Raw genomic sequence first — 17,087 nt, 5'->3', positions numbered from 1 at the left:
TGGAGTCACCTGGGTCCAGTGGTCAGATGTAGATCAGGCTGATTAGGGAAGGCCTTGGATGCAATGGGAGACCTTGGCCTTTTTAAGATCAGGTCTTTAACAGGTCTCAGTTTGACTGAGACTATATCCATTCAGTGATTAAGACTAGGTAGCACCTGAGGGTTGAATGGTTTCTTTCACCTAATTAAAAAAAAAAAAAACCTGGGAGGGGAAGACCCTCAGGGTTTCTGGCCAAGACTGAAATGATAGCTATTTACATTCACTTTGAGTCAATCAGGACCATCCTAACACAGAAAAGTTAGTAAAAGACAGAATAAAAACAGAATGCAGTGCACTATCTGTTATAAAAGTATTGATGTTAGAGGGAGACATTCTGGAGGCAAAGAGCACCAGACCCAGTGTCAAGAAGACTTGATTTTTATCCAACCATTCTGGAGAGCAATATGGAACTAGGCCCACAAGGCTATCAAACTGTGCATATATCCTTTGATTCAGCAGTGTCTCTGTTAGGCCTGTATCCCAAAGAGATCAAAAAAAGAGAAAAGGACCACATGTGCAAAAATGTTTGTAGCAGCCCCTTTTGTAGTGGCAAGAAACTGGAAATTGAGTGGATGCTTCAATTAGGGAATGGTTGAATAAGTTCTGGTATATGAATATTATGGAATATTATTGTTCTGTAAAAAATGATCAGCAGAATGATTTCAGAAAGGCCTGGAGAGACTTACATGAGCTGATGCTAAGTGAAGTGAGTACAATCAAGAGAACATTGTACATAGCAACAACAAGATTATGGAGTTATCAATGTTGATGGATGTGCCTCTTTTCAATAATGAGGTGATTCAGGTCAATTTCAATAGATTTGTGATAGAGAGAGCCAGCTGCATTCAGAAAGAAGACTGGGGACTGAATGTAGATCACAAAATAGTATTTTCATCTTTTTGATGTTGTTTTCTTTTTTTTACCTTTTTGATTTAGTTTTTCTTGTGTAGCATGATAAATGTGGAAATATGTATAAAAGGATCATACATATTTAATAAAGTTTGGATTACTTGCTGTCTAGGGAAGGAGATGGGATGAAGGGAGGGAGAAAAATTTGGAACACAAGATTTTGCAAGGGTGAATGTTGAAAACTATCTTTGCATATATTTTGAAAATAAAAGACCTAAGTTCATATTTAGCCTCAGATACTGATTAGCTATGTGACCCTGGGGAGGACACTTAATCTCTGTCTTTTTCAGTTTCTGCAACTATAAAATGTGGTAAATGGGCCACTAAAGGGCACAGCAGATAAATTGCAGGGCCTGGAGTTGAGGAATACTCATCCTCTTGAAATCAAATTTAGGCTCAGACCTTTACTAGCTGTGTTATCTGTCCCCTTGAGCTAGGGAAAGAAATAGCAAATCACTCTGGTAACTTTGTCTGGAAGATTAGACAGAACTAAAATGGCTGAACACAACAAAACGTGGATAAGAGCATCTACTTACTAGAGTTGTTGTAAAGAGAAAATTAAGTAATATCTGTAAGTGTTTAGCCCTGTGCTCGACACATAGTAGGTGCTCAGTAAAACATTGTTTCCTTCCTTCTTTCCATTCTAAGGGAAACATAATTGCACGATCCAGGTAAAAAATTAGAGAAGGAAGAAGTTGTAGGAATTCTGAGCTATGTCAAGACAGGGACAAGGAAACCCTCTGCTATTGATCTAACCAATTCAGGAAACTTTCATGAAGGAGATAAATTTTCAGGATCTGATGACATGTTGAGGAAAGGGGACTAGAAAACAGGTCTAGAGTTCAATATAACCATAGAAATTATCTTCCCAAAAGAAATTTCATAGTTTATAACATTGAAGACAAAGATAAGCTAAGTGGGCTGCCAAAGTTCACAGGTGTATTCAATGGTTTTTGGAGTCTAAATTCAGCTTCACCAGATTTTAATCACCAGAGAATGGAAGGAATGACATGTATCTGTAAAATAAGATGGGATGCCCCATACTATAGAGGAAAGAATGCAAAATATGGAGTCATAGAACCTGAGTTAGAATACCAGCTCTGTCACTCAATTCTTTAGACCTCAGTTTCCTTACTTATAAAATTAGAGGGATAGATTATATGTCATCTGTGAACCCTTCCAGATCTAGTTCTCTTGCCCTTTATTTACTTGGAAGGAACATTAGTGAGAGAAGTTTGACAAAAAGATGAATATGGGGGCAGCAACTTGGCTAGTGGATAGACCACCAACCCTGAAGTCAGGAGGACCTGAGTTCAAATGAAGGTGGGGTTGTAGCAAATACCCCTGAGATGAGAAGGGTTGATGTGCAATTTTTCTGGGATAAGTGGGGAAAGACAAGAAGATTGTCTTTTCTTTTTTTTTTTTTTTCTTTTGATAAAAAAAGCTTTGTCAATCAACAAGTTTTTGGATGCTGTGCTTTAGAAGTGGCACAGCAAAGCAATATTTTTCCGTTGTATCATTGAAAAGAAAAACACTTCCTACTATTTACTATAAGACTTTGACTCTAGATTGATTGTTGATCCATGAGACCATGCTGACTCGGCAAACTGGTTCTTGATTTCTTGCATCTTTTTTCTCATGGGTGTGTAGTTCAAGAGTTCAGTCATCAGCATCCAGCAGCTCCTGATGAATTGTCTCAAAGAATTTGGTGATATTCCAAAGCCTGTTGAAAACATTTCCTAGGGATTTGTCCTCTCACACCAGTTTGAAAGTCTCCTTGCATCCTCGAGTAGGCTGTTGTAAAATAGATTGAATGAGACTTGAACAGTACATTTCAAAGTTTCTGTGTTATGCCTTTGACTCCTCTTAAAGGATTTAAAGAGAAAGAGAATAAAAGAAAAAAAAAAGATATGAAACAGGAAAGCCTCCTGTAGATTTGAAGACAAAAGATTTACATCGGTTTGAAAGTCTAGAAAGAAGCCACAGTGGGAGCACCATTTAGCAAAAATACTTACTGCTCTTTATTTCTTCTGCTACTATTACTACTGATTGTTGTTGTTATTTATTGTAAGAATTCTGACCACAAAAGTGTACTTTGGTGCACAAAGCCCAATCTTACAGGAATGACAGTGATTATGAGGACAGACACAGAGGCAGCATGGTGACAGGAATGAAGTATTTAATGATAAAGAGCTTTTCTCTAGTACTGGATCAGAAAGCCTGCAGGAGAGATCAATTGTTAAAGGAAAAATAAAACAGGACAGAAACATATAGAATATTACTTATGCTGGGTCTACAGATTTTGATACCTTGCCCTGAAGATATGTGTATTTTTCACATTTATTAGAAATGTGAGATACCACTGTGCCAGAGTGCTTACCTTGGACTGGGGAGACCTGAATTAGAGTCTTGCCTCTGACACATATTGTTTGAGTGACCCAGAGTTTTGTTGCATTATTGTAACTAGTTTGGATAATATTTCTAGGACATGGCTAAAAACTTTACCTGGTTTTACATGAGATTAAACTGCTACTACAGGGAGTCTATTATCTCCTGATACTTCACTTCTCAATGAGATGGCAGTTTTGTCTGGGAGGAAGTTGCCTTGTGAGAACTAACATGAGATAGCCAGGTGATTTTTTCCTAAAATTAACTTTTTTTTTTGGCTTTTGAAATTTAAAACTTCCCCTAAATTTGAACACCAGCACTAATAATTCTCAATATCTCTGTCTCTGTCTTTGTCTCTCTCTTTACCTCTATTTCTACCTGTTTATCTCTCTCTGTGTTTCTCTCTTCTTTCTTTGTCCTCTCCCCCATAAAATACAATGATAAATGTTGGTGCCATACTAAAGGACACATCCTCTCTACATCACAATCTATAAACTATCAATAACTAATAAACCAATAAACTGTCTCTTTTTAAAAAATGTATATCCTTACCATTTTGGGTCTTACTGTGAAGAGTAGGAGACTTCTAGTGCATGGGCTTTTGCCTGGATGAGCCTGAATTTGGATCTTGGGTCCTTGATCACCTCTTTGGCTTTGTATTTCTTTTCCTGAGAGTTAGTCACCAAACAAACAGTGATATGAAAGATAGATTTTTGAGTACCTGGCTTCCTTCAGTCATTGTTAACTGTATTAGGGAAGATGCTTCTTGAAAGAGAACATGTCTGATTGAGGAATCCATATCTTGATCTAGCACTCCAGAAGGCAAAAACAGGTATTCAGACAGCACAAATGCTGAAGTAAAGATAATTTCACTGAGTACTTTATTTATTTTTGTTCTTTAAGAATCTCTCTCTTTCTTTCCCTCTTGTAAATAAATAGTTGTTCTATAGCTGATTTATATTATACATTGAGGTCCTTACTACTCTTTTGGGGGATACTCTAGAAAGAATAATATCTAAATTTTAAGAAGTTTTTTTTCCTAGGATTCCTGGATTGAGGAAGATTAAAAAAACAAACAAAATACAAAATGAAACAAAAAGCCAACAACAACAAAGTCCTGAGAATTTGAGTAAAAGATCCTGAATTTTCTCTTTAGAAACCAGACTTTCCTAGAACTGTCCCTTGTCTGTGTGCATTAATCTAGAACTAGAGGTCTCTTTAGAGGGATAAATTGAATACCATCTCCCTCAGGCCCCAGTTCTGGTAGAACACTGTATGCTGACTGCTTATTCCCCAAAGCTGCTAGTTCAAGCTTTGTAGATCAATAAAGCACTCAGAGAAATATAGTTTTTCTCTATAATTCTCAGCTCTGGAATGTTATGGTAGAGTGAGAGCTGAGAGCAACAGTTAGCAATCATTACTTCTGCTGTATAAAATTGGCAGCATTTTTATTCATGTATTTTGAAAATAAAACCCTTTAATTTGCCTATCTCTTAGGAATTATTAGACTAATGAGGGGGAAGCTGGGATAGATTGGGTAGGAGTTGAGAGGGAAACCAAGAAAAACAACCCCTAGAAATAGGTGTTATAGACAAACTTTGCCTATGTTATAATTTTACCCAGGATAAGCCCTACTCATATTGTGATGTGAATGGAAAGACCATTGTATTTTCAGTTGGGATTCCTGAGTTAAAGGTCTCTCAGGGCCCCTTATTGTTTGTGAGACTTAGGCAAGTAATTATCTTTTTGAGTTTTATATTTCTGGGCTAGAAAATAGGGCTAATAATTGGACTCATGTAATAGTGTTGGTGTAAGAATAAAATGAGATGATAGCATATGTGAATATTCATCGTAAATTGTAAAGCACCAGAAAAGTATAAAGAATGATTATGCCATAAGCAAGCTTTAAAATATGATAAAGAAATCAGTATTAGGTCTAGAACTCAGAAAAGGTTGAAGGGAGACAGAAATTCTCTAATTAAAATGTTTTAAAACTGAAGAAAAGCTTTTCTATAAATCTCCCCATAGAGAAAGATCACTAGGAATCTTACCTTTTTATTTAGCACCTCCAGAAATTATCTCAACTTTCAGGATTTTTTCCCTAGGCAAAATTACCTACTTCATTTGTTAACCTCTGTTTGGGGCAAAAAGACCTACCCAAATTGACTACTCAGAGATCACTCATAGAAAGCAGAATTATTTATTAGAATCTCAAGAAACGGTCCCCATCCTGGTCTGTGAGCCAAATTCATAGTGGGAGAGAGCCACTCCCTTGAAAATGTTCATGGTTTTTATACATTTCAGACAAAGAACCTCCAAAATCCCACCCTCTATATGTTGTGATTGGTCACATAAACCTTTATCCCCTTATTTGGTCAGTGGAATATAGTAGACAAAGTGATAAACAGCTTCTTTGACTGGTAATCCCTTCTTTGGACAATGGAATGCAGCCCAGGCCTTATCTAAAATCATATGACTGGAGCTTATAAGCCTGATCTACTTTAGCTAACAGTCTCTGATCAATATGTGCTTAATCTGTAAGTTCACCTTTCCACACACCTCTATCTACTCAACTGTAGCTCATGAACCCTGACCAATAGGATTATTATTATTTTTGATTAGCTAGAAAACATAATTAATTCAAAGCAAGGACATTTGATGAAATTGTTGTTCAGTCATTTACTCATATTTAGCTCTTCATGACCCAATCTATAGGGTTTTCTTGGCAAAGATATTGATGTGTTTTGCCATTTCCTTCTCTAGTGTCCCCATTTTACAGATGAGGAACAAAGGCAAATTGGGATTAAAAGACTTGCTTATGGTTATACAACACTGAGTATTTTAGGCTAGATTTGTCATCAGGTCAGATTTTAAACCCAGTGCTTTATTTATTGTACCACTCAGTTCCCTCAAAATTAGTTTAAAGCAATGGCATTTCACGAAATGATATAGTGAGAAATGTAGCAATTAAACATTTTCCTAACTATGAATGCAATGTGAGACCCGGAGATAGAAGAATTAATGGGAATAATGAAATGACATCATCTAATACAAAGCTTCTTAAACTATGGATTGCAACTTCATATAGGGTCTCATAATTAAATGTGGGCATTATTAAATTATTATTTATTATCAGGAAATATTTTATATACCTATATTCCACAGTATCATGTAAAAATTTCTCAGATGGAAAGGAGTTTCAAGGCAAGAAGACCATCAGTTTTAGTGACTTAGTAAGCAATTTACTTAGTGATTAAGACATCAGCATTATGACTTACTTCTCGTTGTATGTGTTTGACCATGTCAACTTTCTATTTCTATTTATTTTTTGGTCAGTGTATGCACTGACAATGTATGGATTTGTGGAAGAGTGGGTTTCAGGTTTTGGAGGAATGTTTTATTGCTGATTTTCTAAGGTAAAGAGTACTCATGCTGCGAATGGGGGGATAACCTCTGGTGCTACAGTATGGGACTTATCTAAGGTCTTCATTTTCATGCCTTTGCATGGTAGAGATACGCTAGAGAAATTTTCTTTTGTTTTTAGGCTGCAGTTAAACATTTGAGATGCATTTACAAACCAATTTAATTGTTTTAAGATAGCTTTTACTTGTTGTATAATGATAACAGTTGTAGTACTATATACAATACAAGTATGGAGGACTGACAGGAACAGTGTAGCTATTGAATCTTTAGAACATTGGTACACAGCTTTATACCTAGAGACACACAAAAAATTGTGAGTCATTAACCATCGTGATGCACATCTATAATCTCTACTCTCAGGGAGGTTGAGGCTGGAGGATATGATGAACAGTTCTGGGTTGGGGTGGACCCATAGTGATCATTTCTGCACTATGTACAGCATCAGTGTGGATGAGCCCCCATGAGCAGAGGGAGAAGAGCCAAACTAGACCAGAAACAGAGCAGATCAATGCTCTTATGCTGATCAATGGTGGGTTAGGGTCTATGATTAGTAGCCCCTGCATTTTCAATGTGGGTAAAATGGAAAGACTTAAGTCTAAAACGCCCCCAAATCCAGATATATAAAAGAGTGATTCATGACCTAAGCAATAAGGATATGGAGTATGCTCTGCAAGATGCTATAGTTTCCTCTATGCAAATGTGAAGTATTTCATAGGCAATCAGAATATAAAAGAAAAACCATATATATATTTGCAAGTAACCCAAATGGACCAATCTTAAATCCCTAGTGGGAGAAAATAATCAAAGATATGTAAAACTAATCACTAATCACTAAACAACCATAAACCTTATTGTAGACAATGAGAATGACATAGAAGATAAATAATACAGGATTCGGTACCTGAACACCTTTGGGACATTGTGGTACAATGGAAAGAATATAGACCTTGGAGTTAGAGGAACTGGATTCAATTTATATCTTTATCACTTACAACTTGTATGAACATGGGCAAGTAATTTTTAAAAAAATTTCCTGGGCCACAGCTCCTTAATCTGTAAAGTGAGAAAGTCCAAATGAAAATTTGGACTAAATGGTTTCTGAGTCCTTTCTAGAGCTAAATTGATAATTGATGATCTTTGACTTGATTATATATGTATATAGTGCAAAAGTTATTATTGTTGCTGACATTTTCTTCTCCAGCTCATTTTCTATATGAGGAAACTGAGGTAAACAGGGTTAAATGACTTATTAGGCCTGTCTGAGGCCAGATTTGAATTTATATTTTCCTGACTCCCCAACTAGCACTCTATTCACTGCACCACCTAGCAGTCCTGCAAAAACTTTTAAGAAAATAGAAGTAAATAGTGGCAGAGAAATTACAAGACCCATGATTAACTCAGGACAAGTCTTATTTAGGTGACTTTCTAGTACCCAAAGAATATCAAAGAAACATTTGAGGGTAAAACTCTGGAAGGACACAAGTATGTTCTCATTCTAAGAATAGACTTTGGTATATATTCAAGGAACAATCAATAGAGTATAGCTCATTGACTTCTGGCCTTTTTGAGGCATCCTGTAGATGTTGGCTATAGGTAATGGGAAATCTTTGGGAACTATCTAAAGAACTGTTGGTCAATGACAGCATCACAGAGTCTAGCAGTCTATATGTATCCTTTTTAGAGGCAGCATATAAGATGGGAAAATATGGTTATAACTAATAAAATAAATAGCAGAATCAGGATTCCACAAAGATCCTGGAAAGTTAGAACACTGGAACAAATCTAATAAGATGATGGAAATTATTAACAGGAATAAATCAAGTCTTAAAAAAGAGTTAAAAAGAGTCAATGCCACAAATATGGGGAGACATAGTTAGAAAGTAATTTTTTTGGAAAAGTTTCTGGAGTTTCTGGAGTTTATATTGAAAACTAAATGTAAGCTTTTGCCAAGTATGTGGGTTGCATAGTATTTCATCAAGGCATAAATAGAGACACAGAGAATAATAAAATACTTGTCAAGTGGCCTTATCCAAAGAATCTTCAAGACCTAAAGACTTTTCTAGGATTTTAAAAAGAATTATGCTGCCCTTGCTAAACCTCTCAAGCATCTCACTTAATGGATATCTCATTGAGTAGAATCAGAAGCCCAAAGGGTAGAAAGAACAGTTTGACCTAACCCCCCTGAAACCTTCAGTGATCACTGGACTGAAAAATACGAATCTTTTTAAGACTTGGTTAAGTGCTTCATGTGTGTGCATTGGATGCAGAGAAAAGCTCTGTAATCTCATTGCAAACAGACCTGGATGTGAGAGGAATCTGTGGTAACCATGAAGTCAGTGGAGTAAAATAGCAGCAGTTACATGAGACCAACAGGGAGCAAATTATTACACACCTTAGCAGAGACTGCATATGTGAGAGAGACTGTACACTTAGCAGAGACTACATACCTGGCAGAGATAGCACACCTGACAGAGACTACATACCTGGAAGAGACTATTTACATGGCAGAGATAGCACACTTGACAGAGACTACATATCTGGAAGAGACTATTTACATGGCAGAGATTGTATATCACACCTAGCAGAGACTACATACCTGGAAGAGACTATATACATGGCAGAGATACACACCTGATAGAGACCACGTACCTGGAAGAGACTATTTACATGGCAGAGAAAGCACACCTGACAGAGACTACATACATATCATGGCAAAGATTGCATATCTAGCAGAGACTACACATCTAGAAGATACTGCACACCTAGCAGAGACTATTTACATGACAGAGATTGCACACCACACCTAGTAGAGACTACATCCATGGCAGAGATTATGCACTTGGCAGGGACTAAATGCCATAAAAGTCTGGTGAAGAGCAGACTGGAGGAGAAAAGCACAATGATTCTCTAGAAGATTTAGGTGGTTTTACAGCACCCAAATTAGGCACAAATTGTCCTTTTGTGTGCATGTCCTAGGCACACATACTTATGTGTGCACATTCTTCTCCATAATAGGTGTGCATAATTGTGGGCATTGCACTTGATTGAAGTAGAAGAATGTACTTTTCTTACCATGCCATTTCATTAATAGCTTTTGTTTTAAACTGATGATGTCCTCTGGCTGACACATAGGTTGGTAATTCCTGAGTTATAAGTTTGAGCAGTGGTAGACTCACAAAGTACCTTGAACCTTGGAGACCCCTGTCTATGGGGTCCAATGCATAAATTGGAGCGATGTCCTTCAGTGTTTCATTTTATTTTGCCATTACCACCTCCACTGACAAGGTCTTTTCTCTAACATTCCCTATCTCTATCCCTTTGCCCTGGAAGTTAAGTACACAGTTTATTGCCACGAGCAAGGATTTTTTAGATTCTTGGACTTCAGAGTTAAAAAAACATATATAGCTGTAATTAGAAGGTAAATAGGCTTTTAAGTAATTATTAATTATTACTTGGACTATCGAGGCATTTAAGAGAAGGTTTTGGTGTGCATGTTGTTTCTCACAACATTATGAGATCTGGTTCTGGCTGTTCTTAACAGTGTATAGAGGAGAATATACAGTAAGTGGAGAGTGGAGAATAGACTGAGGGTTAGCATTGAGATTGGAGAGAATGAGTTGGTGCAAAGCAGTACTGTGAGAAAAGGGCAAGGTATGATAGTATGATGGGGAGGCAATGAATTGTAGTAGGAAAAGGGCTGGGCTTGGAGTCAGGAAATATAGGTTCGAATTCTAACTCAGACACTTATTCTTAATTTACTAGTTGTTTGTCCTCCAAAAATCTGATCTTAGATTCGCCCACAAACTGCTGGGAATCTACATTTAGAGGTACCTATATGCCCACCCTCCTTCCACTGGATCAAAGAATGGTAATAATAAAAACTCATTTCTTTATATCTCTTTTAGATTTGTAAAGCACTTTATTCATAATACTCTGGAGAGATGAGTATTGCAATAAAAATTATCCTTACTTTACAGATGAAAAAACAGCAACTCTGAGAGCTACATTTATGTTAGACACAGGTCTCTTAACCCTAAGGCTCATGATTTTTCCACTCCATCAAGCTATCTTCTAGGTTCACGGCTGGTCTACTTTTCATGTTTGCAGACCAGCAGGCCCATGATGTATTTGAGGGAAATATTTTCTGACCCTCTGAATACAGCATGCATATATGTCTGTAATCTGCCTGGTATTCCACTGCATTTTCCTCCTTGTTTGGGGAGTAAAGAATATTTAAAGCAGAACCCACACTTCTGGGTTCACTTGGAAATAGGTTTATTAAATAAGTGATATTCTCAAAGTTCTGAATGTTAAGACATCATATAAAAGACAATTAGAAATAGAAAAATTAGTAGACATGCACCTAAAAGGAAAGATAATTGATATTTAGATATGCACTACAGAAGTGTCTGATGAAATTGTGATAATGTGGTACCACTCAAAGATATTTTAGCGACTGATTTTTGCATTGTGTTTATTCTGACTTAAAAAACCTTGGTGTCCCCAGAAAAAGGAGAAAAGACAGTGGCATACAGGGCAAAACATGCATATTCATGCTGCATCCACAGGGTCAGAATATGCTGTTTGCTAGCATACTGAATGTGACCTGTTGGCCAGAAAACCTGAAAATTAGGCTTCTCCTTAGAGACATTATGGTACATTAAATATAATTGTAAAAAATTGAAAATAATCTAAATGTCCAACAATAGGGGTACAGGGTGATTAAACACACATGACATATTAATACAATGGAATGGTATGATGCAATTAAGACAAAAAGAATGAGGAAGACATCAGGAAAGAACTTTATAAAATAATATTAAGTGGAAAAAACAAACTAGATTCAGAGGAATATAGCATACATTAAGTGTGATATAGAAGGAAAAATGAATAAGATAAAAATTACTAATAACCTTGATAGATAATTATAATGAGTCACAGAAAAAGGGTTATGATACTTGATGCACTGAAATAACTTGAAGGGAGGGGAATGAGCATTTGTAAAGTTCCTATTATGTGCTAGATGCTGTGCTAAACTCTTTATCTTCTTTGATCATCCTGACAGCCCTGTGAAGTAGATACTCTTCTAATGCCTGTTTGACAGTTGAGAAAATTGAGATAGATAGTGGTTGCTCAAGGTCTTTATAGCTAGTAAGAGTATGAGGTAGGATTTGAATTCAGATCTGAATTAAAATCCAGGGATCTACTGCACCACTTAGCTGCTTCTGGACCTATAATTTCATAGATTTGGATGTTCCACCAGTGATGAAGATGGCAACCTATCTATACCTGCCCATCCTGTTACCATTGCTCATCACCATTAACAAGTTCATTGTAAAGGGTCTACCCACTATTCTAGAGGCTTGTCTACCTTCTGTCTATCTGTCATTTCTCATTCATGCTACATGACCAGTCCATATTCTTTTTTCATCATATGTTTCCCTGATGATATCTTTCTTGTTCTTTGAAGCTCATTGGTTATATATTGCCATCTTGTTCATGCCCCGTCTCTATTGCCCTCCTGTGCCCTCTGAAAATATTCATTTTCAACCTTTCAGAGTTTATATATTCCATTTTTTCTTATATGTTCCACATTATAATACCAGTAGAACATTCATATTTAAAAATGGGTTTTTGTTTTTAGAAAAAGTTTGGGTAATAGGAGTTTTGAAATTTTCTGAAGGCAATCCATCCTCTTCTTATTTAATTCTAGGTCTATCTAATTCCTATTTAATTCGGTCCTCTTCCTATTTAATTCGAAGTCCATTCTGTCTGTCTTGGATATACTTCAGTAATGTCCACATTTTTATGACTTCTTTTGGGGTTTTCTTAATAAAGACAATAAGGTATTTTGCCATTTTCCATTTAATGTCATTTTATCGTTGAAGAAACTTAAGCAAACAGGGTTAAGTGACTTACCTAGGGTTATGGTAAATGTCTAAGGCTATATTTGAATGTACGAATATGAATGGCCAAATATGATAGGCTGGTCATATTTAGTACATGTCATAATCTGGGCAAAAACATGTTATATTCATTTGCTTTTTTTTATGTGTGGATGGTCAGGACAAATTCTTTTCAGTGGTTTAATGTCTTGCAGGAGGTTCTACAATGATTCTGCAACAATTAGCCACATGTCATCAACATATAGGAATATCAGGAAGATTTCATTATCAATAGGAATTTTTTCTTTAATTTGGAGTCTGCCGAATCTCCTTCATCACAGTGTTGAATACCTTTGGTGATCATTTGTCATTTATTAGTCATTTCAGCCCTGTCTGATTCTTTGCAACCCCATTTGAGATTTTCTTGGCAAAGATACTAGAGTAGTTTGCCATTTCCTTCTTCAGCTAACTTACTGATAAGGAAACTGAGACAAACAAGGTGAAGCCTAAGATTTGCACAGCTAATAAGTGTCAAAGATCAGATACGATGAGCATATGTCTCCTTTCCTTATGTGTTGTTTGATGTTTATGGTCAAAAGGTAACTGAACAATATTATTTCTATTGCTATTTCTTTCAAAGGATATTAAATGATTTTGATGTATGAATGTGAGATACCCAATTGAAAGAAAGTCTTTAAAGTTGTATTTTGCTCCATCAAATTCAGTGCTTTGTAAATATTTTTCATTTCATTTTATTTTAATAAAGGCTTATTTTTCAAAATACATGCAAAGATTGTTCTCAACATTCACCCTTACTTTGTAATTAAAAAATAATTCACAAACAATAAAACAGTGAAATCTTGTGTTTTGTAAATATTTTAATTTATTGATAGTAAACATGTAACCCATTATAAATGATCAAGAATGTCTTTCTTTTTGCCATTAACTATACTCACTGAAGTTGATTTCAATGTGTATATTGATCATTTTATTAAAGATTTTGTAAAGATGGGAAAGTAGACATAGCTATTGTTAATTCCTGACATTCTATTTTCTCACTTGCCTTTTTGCAAAATTAATAAGGTCTTTTAATTCCATTTCTTCCCATGTCTTTGTTTTCTTTCTAATAACTTATGAATCAATTTCTTAAGATCCTTAAATTTTTGCTGCCACCAGCACAGATTTCCTTTATGTATAATTTGGTTGAATTACTGCTTTCCTCATTTTTTTGTTCTCTTTAATGTCATCTTTACCTTCTTTATAAGCAAGCACATCTGTGTCTATGTAAGCGTGGTAGTTTTACTATCCTTGAAAAAAGTTTCTTATAAAAAATTGTGAATACTTTTCTATTTTTTTCTTTTTATTTTCTTTCTGTGATTTTCAAATGTAAAAGCCCTTGGGATGGATGGCTTTGCTTAGTTGGATGTCTTGCCAAACTTTCTTTAAATTGGTTTTATGTCCTACTGCTTCTTTCTAATATATGATAATGATCATAATAATTCATTATACTTTGTAAAATTTTATAAGCCAATTTATATTCTAATCCAGTGTTGCCTTTGGCCATTTTCTTTCTGCCTTTGGCAAATAAGTCAAGGGTATATTGATTAAAACTTTTTTGGTCTCTTGGACCAAAACATTAGTTTTACATTGGTTTGAACTTTTATACAAGATTATTATAATTTAAGGGTAGGTAGATGGCATAATGATTAGAGTACTGGATCTGGAGTTAGGAAGGCTTGAGTTCAAAGATTGCCTCAAGCACTTACTAGCCATTATTATTATGATGATCATTAACATCATCATTGTTGCTATTCTTACTATTGCTTTATACATTTTTTTTTTCAATTTCAGTAGTTTAAATAGGTCAGGAGTGAGTTTTTTTTTTCCAGTTTTATGCTTCTCTTTTGGTCATTATTCTTTTTTCTAGGTTTTAGAAAAAAATTAATTCTGATCTTTACTCTAACAAAATAGTTGCCTAACTGTATACAGAGAGCTGAATCAGGGTTGACACTTATGTTAATAATAAGTCTTCTTCTGTCTGTTAAAACATAATCAGTTTTGTATTTTGTGATGTTATTGAGTATTTGTCATAACCAGTGCCTACCAGTCTTTATTATTATGTAAAAAAGTAATCATGATGAAGTGTGATCTTGGCAACAGACTGAATTTCCTTCAAGAATCAGCTAAGTATATACCAAATGATTTGGCCACTTAGTGATAAATTCTTTAGCCAAAGCAACCCAGAAAACCAGGAAAGCAACAACAAGAGCAACTATAATAACATGTCCCTTGATCCGCCCCTTCTGCATCTTCAGTGATAGTGGCAGAGCAGCAGAAAAGTAGCTAGAAAGTACTAAAAAAAAAAAAATCACACTTTTAAAAAGATTGTCTATAAATCCTTGTTCAATGACCCAAAGGACTAGACATACTACTCAAAGAACTGAATTAAAATTGATCTCAACATTCTTTTCATAGAAGAAAGTTAAGGAAGAAGAAAATTAGAGATGAGTCTCATAAAGATTTTGTATAGATGGAATATTAAGGGTCTCATAAAGATTTTGTATAAATGGAATATTGAATATAAAGGTCAGTAGTTTCTGACATTCTCTCAGTTGCCCTTTTGCAGTATTAATAAGGTCCAACATTTTTTCACCCATCCCTTTGGTATCTTTCAAATGATATAATATTTGTAGGTTGCTTAGTACAGTGTCTGGCACACAGTAATTACTATAAAAATCCTTATTATTTCCTTCCTTTGAATTATATAGAAGGATGAATCACAAGTATTCTTTGGAGGAGTAAACTAGAATGATAATAGTATCAATAACAATAATAAACACTTTAAAATTTTTAAAGTCCTTTACACATATTACCTCATTTGACCTTTTCAACAATCCTGGGAAGTAGGTGCTGTTATTATCCCTATTTTACATGTAAGAAAACTGAGATAAAGAGAGGTTTAAATGCTCAGATTCATTGCAGCTAGGCAATGTCTGATGCAGCACTCTAACTCTGGTCTTCTTCATTCCAAATCTAGTGATGTATCTATAAGCCAATCATGTGAAATTGTCAGAATGAGTTTGATGATATATCCAAAAGCAATAAGAAATATTATTTCATGGGACATTTGATCACCACTTCAATATTTTAAATAAGTTTTTGAGAAATAACAACCATGAAAATAATTACTGCCATGAACTATCACCAGGTGTAGAAAATGAAGAGAAATTATTTGAGAACCCATAAGAGTCTCCAGATTAAATCAACATATCCTTTAATACTTGGTGACTTCAATTTAAAGGTGGGAATGATTAGAAACATATCAGAAGTAACATACTGTTATCATTGATGATGAGAAACATTTCAGAAGTCATGAGTGAGGAAGGATGAATGAAGAAGCTTCATGCCTTTACCTAATGCAGAGAAAAATGGATTTATTACTATGCATGTTTAGTTGTTTGTATGTTCAATGTTAAGTTCTAATTAAACATTTAATTACAAATTTGAAAAAAAGAAGAGAGAGGTTGATCTAGAAAAATAATCAGCTGCTTGACATTCCTGGAAACTCTGGTTCTTTATTAGATTCATATTTCCTGGCCTGAATCTTTGCACCAGCCACTAATTTTCTGGTTTCATTTCTTTAGATTTTGTTCCTTTGCAGATACCCTAGTAATAACCTGCTTGGTTTGTGACTTTTACCTTGTTTCCTCCCAGTTTGAAACCTACTTTTGCCCTAAGCAGTAATTGTCCCAAATTGCCCAAATGTTTTGGACTAGCTATGGGTAGGATATAACAGGAGAATTAAGAATTTGAGAACATGTACTAAAAAATATTTTTAAACACTATTGTAGGCAATGGGGTAAATACAAAGTTTAGCTAAATCCTTGACTCAAGAGCTGATAATCTTACTAAGGGAAAAAGATAATAGTTCTGATAATTAAATATGCCATATGAAATGAGGTGAATATTAGAGAATTATAAAGCTAAGTACTATATGAGTGCTGTTAGTTAGCTTCATTATAAATGGTGGGAGGAAGGATAGAGAATGGTTCTTAAGTATAGGTAGGAATTCATCAGACAAAAATAGAGTATGGATTACCCTAGGTATAGGAGGTAGTTTAATCAAAGGGATGGAAACATGATACACTAGAATAGTAGAGAGTTGCCAAGGTTGGCAGAGGGTATAGGATGCATGAAGAGAAAAATATCAGATAACAGTGGAGTGAATAGTGGTGTTAGATTGTGGAAGATTTTAAATACCAGGAAGAGGATCATAGGTTTAGAGTTGGAAGGAAACTCAGTAGTCACCTTATCTAATCCTGCCATTTTATAGGTGAGGAGCCACAGGGACAGGGAGTTGAAATATTTATCCAGGATTCTACAAATAGACTTGGAATTGATCCTCAAAAAATCCCTGGGAAATAGAGTTGCTATTATTGTTCC

This window comes from Antechinus flavipes, chromosome 4, assembly GCF_016432865.1.
Source record: "Antechinus flavipes isolate AdamAnt ecotype Samford, QLD, Australia chromosome 4, AdamAnt_v2, whole genome shotgun sequence".
NCBI classification, from domain to species: Eukaryota; Metazoa; Chordata; class Mammalia; order Dasyuromorphia; family Dasyuridae; genus Antechinus; species Antechinus flavipes.
The sequence above is the reverse complement of the archived record's forward strand: the minus strand, read 5'-3'. Positions refer to the sequence as shown.